A 21,681-nucleotide genomic window follows, 5' to 3' on the forward strand; every position below is an offset into this window, starting at 1 on the left:
TAAGGCTCAGGGAACAAAGAGTTAATTATATTTCCTTAAGGTAAATTAATGAATAAAGAGACATAAATTACAATTGGGCACTCTCAAAATAACTGAGGTATTCCCAATAAGAGAACATTTTAATTTTCATGAATAATGAACAATACTCCAAAAATCTTTTTCTGGCGCTTGTAGCATAAAATCTGAAAAGCATCTTGGATTTTCCAGTCTTTGATAGAAAAGAAATTTATGTAATTTTCAGTGTCTAAATCTGCAAAAACATGAAGAAAGGAAAGGGAAGGAAAGAAAAAGAAAGAAAATTGAACGGTTATATCAGAGAAACCTTCCACTGATTTTAGTTTTGGTTAATGTAATGACAATTTTATGACCATTTATCAGCTCAAATTAATTTTGCAAATTAACCTGTGGTACCACAGCATGTGGATTATCTTAATTATGGAAATGTGATTTCCATTACTATTCCATTATCACACCATCTTATTTATGACTTTAAGGTAATAATTGCAGGGCATAATTTTCACTGATATTATCACACCTCAAATTGCTCATTCTGCTGCACATTATTTCATAGAAGCTGTTAGGTGCACCTGCTTAGAACATATACTGCAAAGTTAAATAATATTCAAATAGAGATTAAAAATTAAGAATGTCTAGAAATGATTAATTAATAGTGTCCAGATGCAATGGTGATAGGCCTCTCAAAAAGGCGAACTTTGGTGTAAGATATGATGGTATTAATGTTTCCCACTGTTTTTCATGGAAAATTAATTATTTAATTTGGGTAAACTAATTAAGTTAATTTTTACAGATTAACTCCTCAGTAGGACCTTCCTCAGTGCCTTCAGTTTTCTCTTTCATGGCTGGAACACAAGTCTGTGCAATTTCCCCCAGCCAGGGCAGGCCCACACAGGTAAATTAAATTCTCTGCAGTTGTGCTGGAGAGTGATGACTGGAAACAGTAGAACTAAATAACAATTACTAAGCAGCATTGTGCTAGTGCAGCACTATGGTGTGTGCACAAATTATGGGTTCTGGGAGGGTGAGAAAGAGTTTGATGTCTTTTGGTTTAGCCCAAGTGACTGTGATCGTGAAATAAAGATGTCACAGAGCTTTAGCTGCTACAATATCAGCCAGTGCTTTGCAGATTTGTTCAAGCTCTAGCTTTTCTGATTTGAACAGATTCCATGTTTTACTCAATTCACCTCAGTACTGTTCATTCTTTCACACTCTTCAGTAGCTGCTGAAGCTTCCTCAACCTGAATTATTTTGCTGCGAAATGTCCCAGGTTCAGGAAATGTTGACTGTGACAGCTTAAAAAGCCAAAACTGTTGTCACATAGAGACCCATCATGAGTGGTTGTGCTAAAGGGACATTATGGCTTCTCAAAAACCTCACACAGAAGCAGCAAGGGCTACATTTTTAACTGCGGGCATGGCACGGTAATAATTTTGAGAACCTAAATTTGAGCAAGAGGAATGCCAGTCATTTTTGGGTTTTTTGCAGCAGGCAATTAATATGCATGAGTCTAGAATCCTCTCTGGGTTTGTGTGATAAAAAACCATGAAGTTGATTGGACTGCTTGTCCTTTGCAATGTGTAGCTTCCCTTTGATTCTGAGGAAAGTCCTAACTCTGATTATGAGGTCCTGCACAAATCCCCCAGGGAGGTAAGCAGAGGTCCCCGTGCGTTGTGTCTGTCATAATTTTCTTATAACGGCTCTATTATGGATAATTCCCTGGAAGTCAGCTGTAAAGCTCAGCAGGTCCCCTTCTGATATCCTTCACATTTGGATAATTAACTGAGCTGTTTGAACAACAGAAACTTTATAATGTTCAGCAGTGGGAGTCTTGCAGCTGATCAGCTTTACCTTCATCAGCACTTGTCATTTTAACACTTGAAGGGTAATGTTTCAGGATGAATATAATCTTCAGCAGGAAAAGAAAAGATTTAAAATGTACAGGAAAATAAGGGCTTCGATAAATTTGTTATGCAGACTGTAATGCTCCTTGTGTTGCATTGCTCATGTACTCTGTGCTGCTGCCTTAAGAAGGATTTAGTCAACCTTGTATCTGCACAAAACAGGCTTTGCTTCATTGCAATGGAAAAACAAGTAAAGAATCCTCACAAATGCATCCCTGACATCCTGAGAATTGGCATGCAGGAAACCTTCATGCTGATGACAGCAGTCTTACCCAGACAAAACTCAATTTGTTTAGAAACAATAAAATTAAATGCTTCTTATTCCTTTCTTCAGTTCTTTTAATAGTTAAAAATTACCCAAGTACCAAACCTCTCTGCATAGCTCAAACAAAGTTGTTGATTTCTACTGAAATGCAGGTCTATAGGACACTGAAATGTGATCCTAATTGACATTTATTTATTATCCAACTGCCACAAAGACTCTTTGTAATTAAGAGTGGTTTGTAAATCACTGTGCATTACTTACCAGCCTGAAAGGTTGTTGCAGTAGAAATAACTAATTACAGTGAGGTGTTCTTTTGAGACAGCTGAACCTAACTGGAATAAGAAAAATGTTTTAAAATATAGCAAAAGCAACATATGCACAGTGGTTAGAAATATCCATGTTTATTGAAGCAATTTAATCTAATTTTAATGACCTACAGTTCAACTATCAAAATAATCTTCAAAGGTTTATTCATTATTCTTAAGTCTCTGGATGCATAGAGGCCTAAAGAACATCAATATAATCTGACAGAATACTGTAAGTTTACAAAAAGAAAATTCTCTGTACTGAGATAATTCATTATCTCCCGATTAAAAACATTTCCGTGGATGATTTTGTAAGAATAGGCATTGATTCCCCTGAGAGTCATACTGATGGGGTTACAATGCACTACATTAGGTCAGGTTGGTGTTTGCCTTCTGAAGAGAATTGTTCAGCATTTGCTTCCTTCCCCCTGTGACCCCACAGCTTGGGTAAGAGCAAGCAAACAAATGTTGTGTTATATCAGTGACTGATAGCAGAGAGGCTGTTCCAAGCCATTCTTCTTAGCACAAAATAGGCTGCTTTCTGTGAGATAAGTAGAATGCCTTTTCAGTTAAAGAGGTGCCAGTTTCTCCAGGTCTTTATGCTCCTCTGAGATGTGAACTTATTCTTTAACAATACAAGCAATGTCTAGGCTTGTTAGCATAGCCTCCCATGACAATATTTCTTTATCCTAATAAAGTGGAAGAATATGTAGTATATAGTAAGTCACTCTACAGGCAAGTTAACTTAAATATTTCATTAAGACAGAGGCCATTAAACCATACCTGCAATTGGATAAAACAAAACTCAGTGTGAAGCATATCAGGATTTTCTCTGGTATCTTTCTCATATTGCTTTGCATATTTTTTGGTAATACTGAAGGAATATCTCTCTAAGTTTTACTGATCTCTTTCTTATAAATGCCTTGTGCTAGAATTGTCTCTGCAATGCACAACTCCAAAACAAACAAACAAAAAAATTTGATATACTGAAAGGCTTTAATCACTTACTAGAGCTCACATAAACCAATATTAAAACACATTTATGCACGAACAACTAATAACTAATAACTGAAAGAAATTACATGCAACTTGAGAAACCATTTCTTAATTGTTACTCATTAAAATAAATTATGGTATAATATCCCACTTACAATGCTGAAAATAGAATATAGCAGCAGTTGTTCTGTCAATTTATCTTTCATTCTAGCTTTTTATGGCAGTTATGTTTTGAAAATAATTTGTCCTAATCAGATGGTTATATTTTACCAGCTAATAGCTACACCTCCTTGCAAGCATATCCTTGGAGAGGCATTGGGTTAAACATTAAAACTTACACTTATTAGAGCTAATTGAATGTTATTGTGGTGAACATAAGGAGTTGTTGCTGTGGTTCAAACAATCTGCAGATCTATAGATCCTTACAGTTGCATTGCTATCTACAGCTTTAATTATTGAAGACCATAAAGCATTATTGGGAGCTCATGTGGAAAAATCAACTGAACACAGACATAAGATAAGTAGCAAATGCTTTGTTATTATTGTAGTGAAGGTCCAGCTCATTCAGTGAGTGTGGCTTTTGAATCAGCTGTAGGGAATCTCAGTACTGCTCCTGTGCATCTTCAGCTGGATGCCTCACCTGGATTTAGGGACACCTGCACCCAAAGGAGGAGAGAAAACCACCCAATTGTGAGCACACTGATCATCTACAGTTCCCAAATATTATAAGTCCTTCAGGATCTGGCCTGATTAATGTGAAGTTTTTACTTGAATTCACTAACTCATAAGGACTCAAATATAAAACAAGTTTTTGTTTTCTTGCAATCCAGTCATAATTTACCACTTCCTTTCTTTGTTGTTAAATCAATGTCTCAGGTGCCAACACCATAAGCCCAAAGGAAAAATGATTTTCCATTTTAATCTGAAATTAAATAATAATTTCAATATATATTAACTGTAATATAATTGAATGTAATTAAAGAATAATATGCTAACCTTATTTTCTCTTTCTCATGGTTTAATTCTCAATTTAGTCAATTCCATTGTCTCAAGCTGGTTCTGTAATGGATAACTAGAGCTTAAATTATGGAGATATCTACTCTATGCAGTGGAATCAGAGAGTTTTCTGAAATGACAGCAGACTGAGCTGACAGAAAATATGACTGAAAATATTCCAAGGTTTATAGCTAAGCTCCTCCTTTATTAGACTTATTTATGTTTATTAGGTAGCATTTGGCACCTACAGGAATGGCTATAACATTGTTCTAATGGGTTTCCAAAACAGCTGCTCGATGAGGGGAGCTGGGCATGTTGGAAGAGGCTGGATGTCCTCTGCTCCTCCTTTTGCCATGATCTCTGCTTATTATAGGCAGAGATCTGCCTATAATAACTCTGCCCTGCAAAGCATTGACTTTGGGGGCTAATAAATGTTTTCCTGTTTTCACCCCGGCTTTAAATATTTGTCTCTGTTCGCCCGTGAAAAAGTGTGTGCCCTTCAGGAATGTGTGGCATACAAATAATTAGTGCTTGTCAAGGGAGGGAAAAGGAGAAAGGTGAGAAATGCAGTGCACATCTAAAATGAAATTGGGAGTCAGAGACATTTGGATAAAAAAGCCAGAAACATAAAAGTTACAAAATTTTTTCTATTTTCAGGGACATTGTAAAGTACAATCTGCCTCTTGTTTCTGCTTTTTTGGAGGAGGCTGTACCATGGTACAAGTAAATTTTTTAGGTTGCACTTTAGAGACTTAATACAGTAGAATATCTATCTCTTTGCTTCACTTATTGTTTCTCTGAGGGGTTGCTACAAAAGGAAGCAGAAACCCTTTATACCAGAAACCCTGTCATATAAGTTATCTCCTTCCATCCATAGTACTACTTTACAGGCTGAAATAAAAAGTAGATAAAAAGAGTTGGTACCATTAGATGAACCCTCTCAATCTCATTTTTCCTGGGGAAAGGCAGCTGGGGGAAGAAGGTCATTGTTGTTTATTTTAGAAGTTATTAAACCCTTGCTTTATTTGTGTTCAGTACAGATTACTGAGACTTAAGTGTGGAAGCTTGGAAAGAAAAGGAGGAGCCTGGAAAAATACAAGCAAGAAAGAGAGAAGAAATTAAGTAAAATAGAGAGGAATACACTAAGAATATGACGTAAAAAAAAAAGTTATGAGTGCATCTATGTCAGTGTGAATTATTAAAACACTTCTCAGAATTATTCACAAACTTTCTGTTACATGAATACATTCAACCACTGAAATTTATGAATTATCATAATGGAGAATTAAGGCTGACCTCTAGCTATACCATTCCTGGTGTCTAAGCGATGTGGTAGGCTCTTTAGTTACACTAAATCTTTGCCATTTTTTCCACGGATTTGTTGAGTTGTGTAGTGCATTGCATAAGACAGAGATCACAGGATTGTTGATGTTTATCCATTATTATACATGCACAATTCTTTTTTATCCATCATCATATTGCTATTCCTGTTCTTTAGGGAGGCTCGAAGTGATTGAGGCTGGAACTATGATGTTTCCAATAATCTTAAATATCTGACCTTAGACACACAGGGTCTGGAATTTTAGGCATGACATGTCTAAAATGCAGTACAGGCAGCCTCCTTCTACATCTCATCCTGGTGCATCTGCTGAGCACATGCAGAGTTCCCAGTTACAAATGCTGCCCTTCACCCTGTGGTCCATGCAGAAACATCACTTGGGTTCCATGTTGCCTCCCTGTTGCTTGTCCAAGCAGTCAGAAAAGAAAAACTGCTTAAGGTTGTGGAGGAGTCCTCTCGTTTTAATCTCTTTTCATGAGAAGTTCCCTGCTTCTCCAAGGAGGGAAGTGGTTGATATTTGGTCCCCCAATCTAAACAAGTGCCTGCTGAGCTCAGCACACAGTTTCAGCAAAGCCAGTGTTTTGGTTTTCATGTTTTCAGGATACAAGTGGTTTTGACTCAGTTCTAGCTATTGGCCTTTAGATCTTTAGAGAGCCACACTTCAAACTTCTGAAGCAGAGGAACGTAAAAGGAGGCATTTGAAGTAGCCACTAAAGGAAAAGTGTGATTTAAATTACAGTAATTTCACGACTATAAGGCGCACCCTTTTGACTAAAATCTCCCCCCAAAACCGGAAGTGCGCCTTATAGTCCGGTGCGCCTTATCTGATCTACAAAGTTGCGACATTTGCCACCCCGGAAGTGAGAGCCCGCCGGCTTCGGGGCCTCCCCGCCGGCATCGGGGCCTCCCCCGCGCGGGGCCGTCCCGCCGGCATCGGGGCCGTCCCGCCGGCATCGGGGCCGTCCCGCCGGCATCGGGGCCGCCCCCGGGGCCTCCCCACCGGCATCGGGGCCTCCCCCGCGCGGGGCGGACCCGCCAGCATCGGGGCCTCCTCGCCGGCATCGGGGCCGTCCCGCCGGCATCGGGGCCTCCCCTGCGTGGGGCCGTCCCGCCGGCATCGGGGCCGCCCCCGTGCGGGGTGGACCCGCCGGCTTTGGGGCCTTCCCACCGGCATTGGGGCCGCCCCCGCGCGGGGCCTCCACGCCGGCATCGGGGCCGCCCCCGCGTGGGGCGGACCCGCCAGCTTCGGGGCCACCCCCGCGTGGGGCTGGCCCGCCGACATTGGGACGGCTCCCTTGCGGGGGGTGTGAAAGCCGCAGGGATCGGATCGGCTGCTGCGCGGGGGGGGCGAAAGCCGCAGGGATCGGATCGGCTGCTGCGCGGGGGGGGCGAAAGCCGCAGGGATCGGATCGGCTGCTGTGCGGGCGGGGCGAAAGCCCCCGGAATCACGGCGGTCGCCGCGTGGGCGGGGCGAAAGCCCCCGGAATCACGGCGGCCGCCGCCCGGGCGTGGCGAAAGCCCCTGGAATCACGGTGGTCGCCGCGCGGGCGGGGCGAAAACCCCCGGAATCACCGCGGCTGCCACGTGGAGAGGGGGCAAGCCGCCAGAATCGGGGCAGCGGCGGCACGGGGCAAGCCTGCCGGCATTGGGTCACCCGGAGCGCCAGGGAACTCCCAGAACAGCGGGGCCCTGGGGATGCTGCACGGAGCGGCGGTGGGCATAGCCCGGCCCTGCCGGGTACAGGCCGGCCCGGGAGCCAATGGCTACCGGATTGAGGCGGGGCCTCGGCCAGCAAGGGCGTGGGAGGAGCTGGGGGCGGAGCCTCGCTGCAAAAAAAAACCCGGTGCGCCTTATAGACCGGTGCGCCTTATCTGATCTACAAAGTTGCAAAATGTGCCGGCTCCCGGGGGGTGCGCCTTATAGTCCGGTGCGCCTTATGGTTGTGAAATTACTGTAATTCCCTGAACCAAAGAATAACTGTACAACAGAGAGAAGGCATTTTACACACACACACACACACACACACACACACTCACTTCATTATTGCTGTCTAACCAGAAGTTAGTTCTTTCTCTTTCTTGATAATTAAGCAAAAATACTATCCCAACACCTCTGGCTCATCACAGTCCTGTGTCCTATTTCTTCATGAGCTCCATTCAGGTCAGAGATGGGAAAGAACTGGTTTTCACTGCATTGAAAAGTCATTCAGTTCCTGGGTGAATGGTGCCAGTTTAACAGGTAAGGAATTCTTACATTTCTAGTAATTTTAATTGAATGTGTTAATTTATAGACACATTCCAAGACAAAGAAAACCAAGACTCCAGTCCAGAAAAAAATGAGTTTCAAAATCACTTGGTATCCATACCCAGATTTAACTGCTGCAGAAGTGAGATTGAACAGGTATGTGCAACCTTATCTTCAACCCTGTGTCTATATAGCCTCTACAGCACTAAGCAAAGCATTCTAAATACCATTTTTAAAGCTAGAATTTGTTATTTTAGACATTAGGTTGCAAGCAGCATTTTGTAGAGCAGCTAAAAGCCAGCCTCAGCATACATCATTCCTTGCTTTTGCAGCCCTTGGGTTTAAAGGGAAGAAAATGTTTTGACCCCTTTACAATTTTTATTGCTGCTAGAGAAACATTCCATATCTGTTAGATATTTGGCATTGGTTTAGATAGAAAACCAGCTTGGAGAAAGTAAAATGCTGGCTGCTTTTCCTTTTCTTTTTAACACATCCTTATGGAATATTTACTGTATAACCAGTAGATACTTTGCCAAGTTAGGATTTGGATGGGAAAAATAAGGTTCTATGAAACAAAGACCAAGAGCTTATTAAAGTAAGAACTTGGCACTCCAGGGAACTGCAAAGTGTTACTAAGCTATAGATAATGCAGAAAGGATAAGAATCCTTATGGAAAACAGCTCTCTACTTGAATAAAAAAGGTCAGTGTTTTGGGGCAGTAGAAATATTGAAACCATAGTACAATATAACTCAAATTGTACTGCTGCTATAAATTAGTGTTAAAGCAAATCTAAATTGCGTTTTCTGTAAATTCACTTTCTGTCTATCCAAAAAAAAAAAAACCAAAAAACCCAAAAACCAAAAAAACAAACCACCAAACCAAAACCAACAAAAACCTCAAACAAAACAAAAAAGCAAAAAAACCCAAAACCCCCAAAAAATAAAAAAATCCAACCTCACAACATGATTTTGATGTCATGCTAGTGCCACTTTTTCACATCCCCTTTGCAACTGGAGCTGGCAGAGCAGAGGTTGTAATATTACACTGTTGCCATCTGCATTCATTTCCCCTTTAATAATGGAGAAATTCTGATTTTAGAATGCACTGAGCTCACATTTTCAGCCCTTCTGTTGGTAGGTTCTGCAATCTTCCACAGAACAGGAGTGGAGCTTTCTTCTCCTTCTACTGCATGTTCTTTTTCTGTGGGTGCTCTTCCACACATGGATCTTCCTGCTGCTGCTTAGCAGAGGCTTTCCAAGAGAACACCCTTATTTTTCTTTAAATGATGTACTAGTGGAAAGGTAAGCACACAAAAAAAGAGTCAGACTCCTGTCTAATCTTACTGCAATAGGCCTTTAAGTGCTTTTATCATTTCAATACTGAAAAACAAATGTTAATATTACAGTAACCTGAGTTTAACCTCAGAACACTGCTGTAAGGGGCAAATATATCATTATCTCCATTTACCAGTGGTAGCCTGAAGCACAGAAAGATTTTTGTGTGTCTGGCCCAAGGTCATGTAGAAATGCTTTAGTAGAAGTATAATTAGATGCAAGATCTCCTGAGTTCTAGTCTAATATTTAATAGCTGTCCTTTCTGTGCTCTTAATGGTAATGGGAGGCATTTACACTTCCCTAGGAGAACACTAGCCTGAAGAAATGGTTCTTTTCCAAGAATGGCAGAGAAGAATTTTGTACTGTCTGTGATGGCTTTTCTTGACCTCAGCACACAGTTAGGTAAATTTGTCTGGGCTTCAACTCAGTAATAAAAAAATCAAAGGGGTTGCAAAGTGCAATTCAGCAGTGCTGGTACAGTTAGCATTGTGAGGTTCCAGCTTGCTGTTGCTTCAGTGTTCTGAGTCATATATATTCTGTTCAAAAATAGAGAGGAATTTTCTTCCTGCTGTTTTTGGCTGCTGGCCTTTTATCAGTCCATTTTAGCAATAAAAAGTCAAGCTGGTTACTGGTGGTGTACACATCAACAATGTGTGTGATCCTTTCTGCAGTCAGCTAATTTTCTTCTGGGCCACAAAAGGTAAAATGCCTTCTTGCTCTTCTGCAAGCTAAGAGAGAAGAGAAACACAATTAGTCAGTGTCAGAAAGATGTGGCAATAGAGAAATCAGAACAAATGTTCATACTTTTGCCATTGTTTTCTGTTGTCAATATAATTTGTTTCTCTGTTTTCTGTAGCAGAGCAGTGCTTCCCAAGGCCTCTGTTCTGCCAGAAGTGGCAGAGCACAGGAGGGCACTTCTCCCACTTATTTCCTTTATTGTACCATATGTGCTTACCTCCATGGGGTCCCACTAAGGACTGAACTGCAGCTTTCAAAGCTCAAATGTGTTTTCAGTATTTATCCTTCTGATGCCTTGTATTCTTCATTAAAATGCACATTTCATGTGCTGGAGATATACAGGCAGGGATGTCACAAAAGGATTCAGAACTTCAATTAAAATTTTATAGGAAAAATAAAATCAATCTGAAAGGGGCAAAATACTTCTTTGAAGCCTCCCTAAGTCGCTTAAAAAAACCCAGCTGTGAAGTCTCTGTATATCACAGAAATATCTTTGTATTGCAAAAGATTGCCAGTTACATGGAAATTAGGTCTTTTCTTCAAACACAGCAAGTGATGCAGTTCCACTAGTGACACTGAGCATGAAAACATCTGTGTAAAATCTTTCTGAGATGTGAGGCAGTATTAAATGGTGAGTTTGCTGTTGATTTCTAAATTTTTCCGTTGTTTCAGTCCACATTATTAAATTTAAGTTCACTGCTATTCCAAAATCTCTCTCTTCATGAAATTTAATAATGGTGATAAAGACAGGACCAAGCTCTTTACTTAAGATATATGTTATAAACCAAATTCAGGTTGCTATAACCTACTTGCTAATAAAACTGCACAGGAAAAAAAAGGTAAATGACACAATTTACCTTTCCTTGCTGAATCCAGAAAAGACATAATTGTTTAGTAGAGTAATGTCACCCAATAGATGGCAGCAGCATCTTTATAATGAAATACTTTTTTAGCAAGTACAGAGATATTTGGGACAAGTTTCAGCTTCTGCCTGCCAATTGATAAAAGAAATATGGTACTTTATCTTTTAAGAAGTAGCATTATAGGAAAATATAGCAAAGTGCATTTTTTTCTAATGGAATTTTGTCAGTTCTCCTTAATACAATCAAAATTTCATTCACTGGGAGTGTTGCTATTCACAGTAATCAAGAGGAAAAAGTACAGGTTGAATGGTTCCAAATGGTCATTGATTCCTGACTGCAAAAGACCTTGTTTCTCTTTATTGAACAAAATTTGGAAGAGGAAATCTCAGTCCCATTAGGAGGGTTAGAAATAGGTCTGCACACAATGCACATGCATGTGAATATACAAACTACACAAAAATGTGCAGTCTTCAAGCTGTCGATTGACCAAAAAAAAATCGTAGGTAAAAACATTTTTAAATATACTGGTGTTGCAGAGCTTTTATTTAAGAAAGAAAGATGAATAGATCTGCATATGAATGCATGTTCTCATGCTGGGAAAGGTGAGTCTACATAGTCAAAGATGAACACCAAAACCATGAACATATCCAAATATAACTCCATTAACACATAATTAATATATTTGACAACAATTTTTTTCCTAATTTAGAGGAAAACCGAATGGTAGATGATCGACTTTCAAATTTTGTTTTAAGGAAAGACTTCAAGTCCATTGACCATTCTGAATGCCAGCACTGTTATATTTAGAACAAAAAAGGATACCCTGTTTGGGAAGTTGAAAAAAAGGTTGCTGGTCGCTTTCAGAATAATCTTCTCTTTCTCATTTTGAAAATGTCATTAATTCATTAGATTCCTATTTACCAGATGTAAATATTATGGGTGCTGGTTATCCCTGATTCTGAAAATAACAGAATGTGGTCACCAGAATCACCTCACCACGCACATAGACCAGATTCTCAGCAATAACAAGACTGTTTAAGGTAGGCTGTCATTAAAATAATCCTGCTTACACTTCTAGAAAATACACTTTATATCTTTACATGTTTCTTTATGGTTTCTAGACTAGGTTGGCCTTTTTTTTTAAAGATGGTAAAATAAATTAAACTTTACTTTGAAAATTATATAACCATCAGAAGAGCAAAGCTTTCTGCTCAGCACATCCTGTGACATTTTATGTCCTTCCCCCACTGAAATACCTTGACTTTCAACAGGGCACTTTGCATTAAGCAGAGAAACCCCTATGCACCCATAATTACAGACAGTTGTTAATTATTGTAAGCAGTGCATGATTTTGGAATAATTAAAGCTGTGAAATCCATCCTGCAATACTGTTCTTATTTGAAAGAGGAGTTTTAAAATTAGGATAATTAAGGTGAAAATATCATAACCTCCTCTCTTATTGACAAGTTAAATCACATAAAGTAAGAGTTGGCTGAATTCTCTGTTCTTTTCAAATGTTCTCTAAAAAAATTGGTGAGCTATAGTTCAGATTGATGCCTGATGCCTAATTAGTTGTGTATGGAATTGCTGTGCATGTATCTAATAGCTGGTATATGTTACATTATTAACTTTTGAATATAAGCATAGCAAGTGGAAGGGACAGTTGGAAGGAAAATGAAATTGGGATTTGTGGAATTTTACAAACCCAATGACTGTTCATTTTGTATGCCCATCTTCTAGGAAAGCTATGGTAAAATTACTAATGAGCAGTTGAAATGGTAGAGCAAACAAAGAGCTTTCATACAGGAGGAGACTGTAGTTCTTTAGGAAAGGGCAGGACATGAGCAGATGCATTTGGGGACTATTTGCAAGTGTCCTTGCCTGGTTGTATTGATTTTGGTACAGCAAATGCCATTTTAGCTCCCCAAGAGGTCCTCACATGAAGACAACACAAAAGTGGTGGAACCCCATTTTTTTTCTCAGTTCAAGATCTGTACCTTCACTGATGAATCTTCTAGACACGAGGTAACATTCTATTTGCACCAAAAACTGAGAGCAATTGCTTTGGTTGGCACTGATCCCACCAAATTTTGAGTACTTAATTGAAGATCCTAATTAGCAGTGTAGTTGTCCTAGGTTCTTGTATAAATCAATAGAGAGAAGATTCTGGAGGGCAATTCAGGCCTTCCATTAACTCAGTCACTGCAGGATAAGAAGCCCCTCTCCACTAAGTCTTAATGATCTTTTTACTAACAAATGGTTGTTATGTTTTTTCACATTATAGGGGTGAGGGTAGACACTTAGTTTTGAAAACCAGACTCTTAAAAAAGTGTTTTGTTTTCTTTTTTAATTTTCATGCCATAGCAGGATTTTTTATTTCCTCTGCCTTTTCTTCCATTCTTTATATTGACCTGCTCTTAATGTTTGGTTGAATATACAGGACTCAAAACTCTGATTCAGAACATGATTTCCAAGGAGGAAAAAAAAGAATGTGAAAAAATGTTACAACATCAGTCCTTTAAAACATCTGAAGAATTCCAGTCTTTCCTTGAAGATCTTTAAACAGTGGCATGAAAGGTAATGGATACCTACTCTCTGCCTTGAGCTGAACATAATATTCCTTAAAGTAATTTGTATTGCTCCTTGTTTTTCTAGGAACCTTGTCATTCTGGGTTTTATATGCACACTGCATTCTCTCCCCCACTCCCAAACATAACCTCACTGCAGGTAATGACCTGTGATGGATTCATTTGCTATTTTTGAGCAATTACTTTACTCATTTCTTGTGTTCCCCACTTCAATTTCTCTGCTGGTATCAAAGCCTAGAGAGTCTTAGACCTGAAGACCAGAAATGCAGGCAGACTTGACAAGATACTGACATCCATCTCAGCTCAATGTTCAGCTGGTGAGATCACAAATTTCCTGTTCCCTGCCTTTAGCACTCAAAAAACAGTACTTTAGTTTGGATATGAGGGTTTTGAATTGGTTGGACCAGGCTGGGCTTTCAGTCTGAGGTCTAGCTCAGGTTGCTTGAAGTGGTACAGGCATTTTATTTTTTCCCTTAACAAAATAAACAGAACATTATTTTTAGGTGCCTGAAGGGTTGGCTGGCTGAGTCACAAACCAACCCATGTAATCAGCTTCAGAACCTAATAGCATTCAAGTGAACAGGGATGCAGACTGCAGGATAACAGAAAGTCAAATGCATATAACAGCTCCCTTCAGCTCTGCAATCAGACTTGCATTTTCTCAGGATGTCGTAGTCCAGCATGTATAAAATTTAAATATTAATTTTAGAAGTCTTAATTATAGCAACCAGAATAGTTCTCCTCAAAATAGTGCCCAAAATAACATAGCAAGAAGCTATTAGCAATTTACCTGATTGAGGAACAGGTAGAGGTTTAATTAGAAATGGAAAATACAGTTTGTTCCTATTTGCATAGTAAGTAGGAAAGGAATTTGCTCATTTGGGGGGGAGTTTTTACTTGTTTTTCATTATTGAAATAATAAGTTATCAACAAATTCACAAAAAATAATGTTCAATGGATGAAGACAAACATATGATTTGCACCAATATGTTCTGGATTCTTGTCTATTTTGTTTATCTGTAAATAACAGGTAAACAGATTGCAGTATGTAAACAAAGTCTTTTTACAGTCATCCATTTTTTGATACATGAAAATAGCACAATTTGCTAATTTATTTCTCAATGGAAATAGAATTTTAATCATGTCCTTCAGTGGTAAGTAAATGCTTTGTAGTTTTGTCTCGAGCAGTGGTTGTGCAATGAATTTCCATTGGGATTTCCTGGCTTCCCATGGCTGCTATGGAGCTCTCCATACTGACTCCCAACAGCAACCCACTTCAGATGTATTGCTCTTAATTTCAATATTATTGCTAACAGCACCAATCCACAGGTCCATGCTATTATAAATACAGAAAAAACAAGGTTCATTGATAATTACTGTAGAATGGAAAGAATGAAGTTGTGATCTGATCAGACTGGGCCAGGTCTCATGGATCCTGCTGGGGAGACATCACATTATAAGTGGATCAAACAAAAGAAGAATGTCTGCTCCACATTTTGTGAGTACTATAAAATTTAAATATTTTTTTTTTTACATCCCAGAGAAGAGCACTTCTTGATTTCTAACTACTCTGTTTCAGTTAATACAGATATTTTCCTTCCTTCATCCCCTACACTGAACTCAGTAATTTTCCTCTTGTCTTTAATGAGCACAGAACATGAGTTCTTGTTCTTTTCTTTTCCCCTTTGCTTTTCCCACCCGCCCAGTTTTCATGATTTACCTTTCAGAATGTCATCACAACCCAGTGACCCTTTCTTTGAGTTACCAAAGTTACTGAGCTGGTGTGAGAACTGTTGCAATACTTCCCATTACTCTTAATTTACCTTTGATGGATACAGGGAAACTTTTTTTGTGATAAAAACCTTGTACCCATCTATCCAGTGTAGATGTTTGCAGTACAGTGGAGAGAACACTGAGAAGTATTGTAAAAATTGATGTTCAGTGCTCTCTCAAAAAAATGCATATTTATTTACTTGTATTGTCCAAAGAAACGCTCTGCTTGAAGGAAAATGGTTTTATTATTCTGAGAGAATTTTCTGTTTAAAAGATTCAATACAGTGGGCTTGAGGGTAGGAAAAAGAAGACCAAGCAGATTAAATACTTTCTAGCTTGGTAATTTTATTATTTTCCTGAGACTGGGATCCAAGTAGTAGTTTGTTCTGGGAAGTAATCACTACATGCAAGGTAGAATAAGACTTGCAGAATGTGTGAGAAAACAGTGAGTGGGAGACACTGGAAAATGCAAACCAGATTCATTCTTCAAAATTAAATCAGCTTTTTTTTGTGTGCCAAAAATAGACAGCTGGCTTTTGCATTACTTTTGTTCATCATGACCATAAATTCTCTTCTGGACATGAAATATTTGGTGGGTTTTAGTGGTTGAGTACATGAATGGGCAATTTCTGATGAAAACATTTAACTGGTGAGTTTCTTACTGGCCGAAGACACTAGAGGGGGTTACTTCAGAGCTGTACAATATCAGTGTACAACCCAGTAACCTTGATCATGCTCCTCCCTTAAAAACACTGTGGTCACTTTTTTTTTTTTTTTTTTTTTTTTTTTTTTTTTTTTTTTTCCTGTCCTGCAGCTGAATTAATCAGCAAAGATTCAGTGGAAATGGTGACAGTAAATTGCATAAGCTATGTGTTGCCCCAAGCCTGGTCTAAATTAATCTTCTCTGAGCTGTGTGTCCTGAATTTAGATCACCATACTGGCCTTTCCTGTAAATACTGTAGAAAATGTAGAATACAAATACCGTGTGAAATACAACATCAAAATAAATGATCTGTTGCCTCATCTTTAACACAAAGCTTGCCTCATAAAAACTGAAGGAGGCTTTCATGCCTTTGGAAATGGCTTCTAATGATTCCTCATAAATTAATCCCTCTTTCTGGAAGTAGAAACCAAGTGAACATTGTTGATTGTCATCGAAACAAGGTGTGCTGTACAATTTACATCACTGGTCAGGAAATCACATCAGGACTGATAAAGCTGCATCTGTTACCAAGATTGGTTTACACAGCTCTCACTTAGGGCAGATTTCCTTTTTATACAGGTGTTGAGACAACTCAGCAATGAAAATAGACAGAGTAAATATACCATCAAAAATAAAAAAGAAATAGCCACCAAAACCCAAATGGCTTTCTCTGACAGTGCTGAAACAGTACCATCTGTTTCCATTGCATTATAAATTTATATAGAAAATTGCTATGCAGTGCTATTTCTGGGTAGCTTCTCATTTGCATTTGCTTTTGTTAAAAAATGGGCCCAACTGAAAACCATCAGGCTGAAACCCACTGGACTTTGGAAGGAAGCATTCAATCCAGCCTGGGGTGTTTCAGCCTGGACCTGGATCCACAGCTAAATGGTGCAGCTGCCCACACATGTATCCTGTGTTAAAACACAGCTTTGCATCCAGGCACCACATGGCTCCTCAGATGTTCAGGCTCCTGGTCCAAACTGCCCACTTTTATTTTATTTAGCACTTTAACAATTGACTCATGATGGTGGCACAAGGCTGAGCACCCAGCTATGTTAAACAACCTTATAATCATTTTGACTTGGGCAGCCAATGTGTGATAGCAGCAATCAGGGCACTTCCAAGGAGTACCAAGAATACAAACTCAGTTATCTTCGATTTGTTCAGTAAAATTAAATCACTAGAACACAGCAGGATAACCATTTACCATGGCCATGATTGTGATTAATCTCAATGTAAATCACCATCCAAAACAACTTTTCATCCTATGGCTGGAGGAAACTGAGTTACAGCTTTCTAACCCTCTATAATAGTCCAAATCACTTGCAGGCAGAAATGGAAAAGCCAGAGAGCTTGTCAGACCTAAACTGGTGACATATTGTCTCTGTTGGAGTCAGTGCTGGGCAAGAACAGATGTAAATGAAACTCCTCCCTGACATCCATTTCTTTCCCTGCATTATCAGTTTTGGATAGGCTTAAAAGGCAAAAGATGCAGAGCCAGCTCCAAAAGGTAGGTGTCCATGGTGGATATGTCTGTCTCCATGAGGAGATGTATTTGTGGAGCAAGCATTTTCATGATTTTGCTTCACAGCACAAAAAGCTTTGGATGTCTACTTTATTTCAAAAAGCAACAGCTATATTTCCTGTCCTCTCATAAAACTGAAATAATATATTTTTATTTGGTTTAGTTGTCTCCCTTCATTGTTAACTTTATGGGCTTCTGAAAGGAAGAGGAAGGAGAATTCAGCAAAGATTGAATTTGCTCAAAGAAAGTTCTTGCTGTACTATTTGAGCACGCTGTTTTGTAGGGGTGCTAGAATCAGTGTGAATGAAAAGCTCCCTGTGCTGTCTATTTGTATTTCTAGTAGTTAGAAATTTTTTCAAAAATACAATCAAGTCATGGTTGAACCCCTCTCACATCTGTGGGGTGCAAAGGATTGTTTGCACAATTGCTGAGAGATATGGCAATAATATCCACACCTCTACAGACCAGCAGGAAATGTAATTTTGACAGCAGGATGGTGATATGCACAGGATGTGGGCTCCTGCTGGCTTACCACAGTAAAATTTGGATCCATCATTCCATATTCTGGGCTTAAACAGCAGCCTGGGAGTCACTGGGTGTTAGATCCTGCTTGTGTCCCCAGGACTGGCAGGACAAGCAAGGAAAATGTTAATTTGTCTTTCCTATGTTCTCCATCTTCTGGCTGTGTAGACCTTAAATATCTGGGTTCTACGTTGTTATGGTATAATGTTGCATTATATGTGGTAATGTGAAAATACAGATAAATACATAAATAGCAGATATTTGAAATTCACTGATTTACGTTCAGTAAAAGATCTTGGTTACTTCTCTATATTATTTGTTAATGAACTGGAACTTTTCCTTGTAAAATTCTCAACTGACATTTGCTTGTTGATCAAGCCACTACTTTTTAATATTTTGAGGTCATATTCACCAAAAATTTATTATTAATGGATTTGCATTTTTTTCTTTACATTGCCATGCCTCACTGATAGACTTCCAGAGAATGAAGAGATCAAAATTAATACATTAAGTGAGAAACTACACAATTAAACCTGCTATGCATTTACTCCAAAGAACCTGAAAGTATGGAAGGCAGTAAATGTGGAAGCAGGAATATGGTGAATACAAGGGAAATTCATTGTTTGTTGTAGATATATAATGTTGCAAAATATTGTAGATAAATGGGTAGTTTAATTTAGCCACAGGTTTGTGACAATATGAGCGATCTCAGCTGTTTGAGGCTGTAATCCCAAATGATGTTGAAACTGCTGTTGATTTTAATGTTGCTTATGTGTAGCTGGGTCACTGTCAGCTTTTACACCACCCTGCACATGTACTTTCTGAAATTTGTGCTTCATAATCTGCCTTCTGGACAATATAGTGTGGCAGCCTCAGTTTCAGACTGTTCACAGTCTGTGAGATGTATTCCTCTTTGGGAATTGTACTGTCCTATTTTAGTCATATCTACAGGGACAAGGATGCTGTCTGCTGCAGAAAAGAACTTGGTGGTGTTTCTGCATCCTTGTAAAGCTGTGTCTGTAACCACAGCTTGGGTCTGCCTTGTGTCTTTAGCATGCTTTGTTCTTGCTCAGTTTTATCCCTTGAAGTGTCCACAGTAACCAAGACCTGAATGTTAAGGACTCATAACAGAGACACTGAGTAAAACAGAGAGTAAATTATTGTCTAGGATCACAAAAAGAATCAATGACTGCTATGTCAATGAAATCAATGCACAGCAGTTTCTTCTTAGTGTAAATGCTATTCCATCTTTTAACCTGGTACTGTCCTCAGGTCATGCAATACTTGGTGAAGAAAATGTTCAGCCATATTTCCTGTTCTAAATTTGCTGTTAATAAAAATGGTAGCCATGTTATGCTAAAGACTCAGAATCTATAGATAGAGATTTTTCTCCTCACTAGAAACTAAAAATAAAACATCTTTCTGTCAGTGCTAAAGCGACTTAAAAGTCGCATTGATCATATTGAACAATGAAAGTGTTTGTGTTTTATGGCTATCCTACCCATCTACAAAATATTTAGAGAATAGAAATTTACACTCCTCATAGCTGTTGGCAGCAGTAAGAAAGCATCACTAAAGCAGACTTACATTGATCATTTATGAGTTAATATTTTCTGGGGGAACGTGTCAATCTATCTCTTACCTCCAAGATAGAGATGTGAAAGGGCAGAAGATTGGCTGCCCCCTGATAAGGAGCTGCCAGTGTATTCCTCTCTCTACATCAACTTCTGGAGTTCTCAGCAGCTGGGAATAGCTGCTCAGTGTTGAAAATTCAACATAATCAATTTTCCTTTTCAATAGGTGTCTTTTTTTTTTTCCCATTGAGCCTGCAAAGAGTTGGAGAAATAAGATCTAAGGCAGAGATATTTCAAGGTGAAATAGTCTCTACACTGTCCCTTAGCCATTTTCCCAGCTCCTGAAGATGTTGAGGTGTGCATTCAGAGAATGCCACTTAGCACTGCAGCTTGGCAGGGTCATCCTAGGAGATAATGCCACAATTTACTGCTCCTTCACTCCTACAGAACTGATCCTTTGAAAAAGGATAAGGTGTTTGTAAAGTTGGAAGGTCTTGTACTGCAGCTACATTTGTTCTGCAGAAGTCATGAGAAAAGATTTGAGTTTTACAGGCTCTCAAAGCTGTGTCTTTTACAAGCATTAGGAGAAAGCCATGAACTTGAAATCTAATTCTCAGAAATTTTAGAAGCATTTGGCATCCTACAGGGTCTTGTCAGCCAGTTTTGGTGGAATTACAGTTACACTTTCCTAATTTTTTTCTTTCCACTATTGTGGGGAAGAAAAAACTAGTGACAAGACTAGATTGTTAAACTAGGAAGGGAAATAACCACATGTAGTTTTTCAACAGGAAAAAATAAATAGACTTTTTAACAAACAAAGAATGGAGAAATTATTTCCTTGCTGGATCTCTAAATGCTGTACCTCAAAATACAGGGAATATAATAGGTTGGCTGTTTCACTTTCAATTTTTCCAAGATAATCTGCTGAAAAAAGTCTTGTCTTCCAAAAAACACTATGTAGATGGTAATAGATCTCGAAAAATATGTAGATAAATCTGAATTTGTCAATGGCCATAGAAATGAAAGGATTATCAGTCACTGTGTTAGTGATGTAATTTCTAATGTTCAAACTTTGGGGAATAACTGATTAAATACTATTACCATTGTAAGGACACTTTAACAAATTTCTTTATCTTTCAAGGATGTTAATGTATATGATACAATGAAAAATTCCTTATCTGACCCATGGAAAGTGTAGACAGTTAGACACCTGTGTCTGCACTTTTTCCCTAAAAATAATAACTGGAGTTGGCATGGGAAAAAAAAACCTCAATAAAATCTTTCTGGGTACTGAATTACAGACATAGCATGTAGTAGGGAAAATGGTAGATATCTTAAACAGCCCAAATAATAAACCTTTATCAAAATAATATTAATGTTCTTTAATTTAAATTCTGGGTTTGAATCCTGAATGCTTGCCTTGATTGGTACTTTTACACTCAGTCACTTATACTGTGCAGAATAACTCAAGTTAATATTTTGTTTTTGCATGTTGAATATAATCTCTCATGAACAATATCATCTACTCCTTCATTACTTGGAATTATTAATTACAATAGATTTTCAATGTTTGATTAGGTGACGTTTAACACTGAATTCCAGACCTGTCACATTGTCTCTTTTAGGGATAATTTTGCAAACACTTACAAGCAGGCATCATTTATTCTGTGTAGCTCAGTTAACTGTGCTGTAAGGTACCTGGTAACAAGCTCTGTTTGTATGTTTGTAAAATTAGGACTTTACATGGCACTCTGCAATTTTTTTGTTGAAAAGCTTAAAATTTAAATTTAGAATTCTATTATTTTCACATTATTTAATGTTAAATAAGTGCACGCTCCCCGATATTATAAATTACAGCTTTTTTTTGTGGGGAGAATACACAATTGAAAAGGGAAATTTCTAGAATCTAGGAAAGGGCTCAGTAGTTGAGATTTGTAGCTTTTGCACAGCTTGTATTTCCATGCTCTCTGCAGTCTTTAGAGGCGACCATTTG

General features: G+C 38.6%; 1 long non-coding RNA gene across 1 annotated transcript; it reads left to right on the forward strand.

Moving 5' to 3' along the window:
• The first annotated feature begins 5,525 nt into the window (after window positions 1–5,525).
• Window positions 5,526–9,295, forward strand: LOC116996920. Its single transcript, XR_004418039.1, has 3 exons — window positions 5,526–5,636; window positions 8,111–8,220; window positions 9,203–9,295. It is a non-coding gene; the product is annotated as an uncharacterized LOC116996920 (long non-coding RNA).
• The last annotated feature ends 12,386 nt before the right edge of the window (window positions 9,296–21,681 follow it).

Source organism: Catharus ustulatus, chromosome 5 (assembly GCF_009819885.2).
Source record: "Catharus ustulatus isolate bCatUst1 chromosome 5, bCatUst1.pri.v2, whole genome shotgun sequence".
In the NCBI taxonomy this organism is placed as follows: Eukaryota; Metazoa; Chordata; class Aves; order Passeriformes; family Turdidae; genus Catharus; species Catharus ustulatus.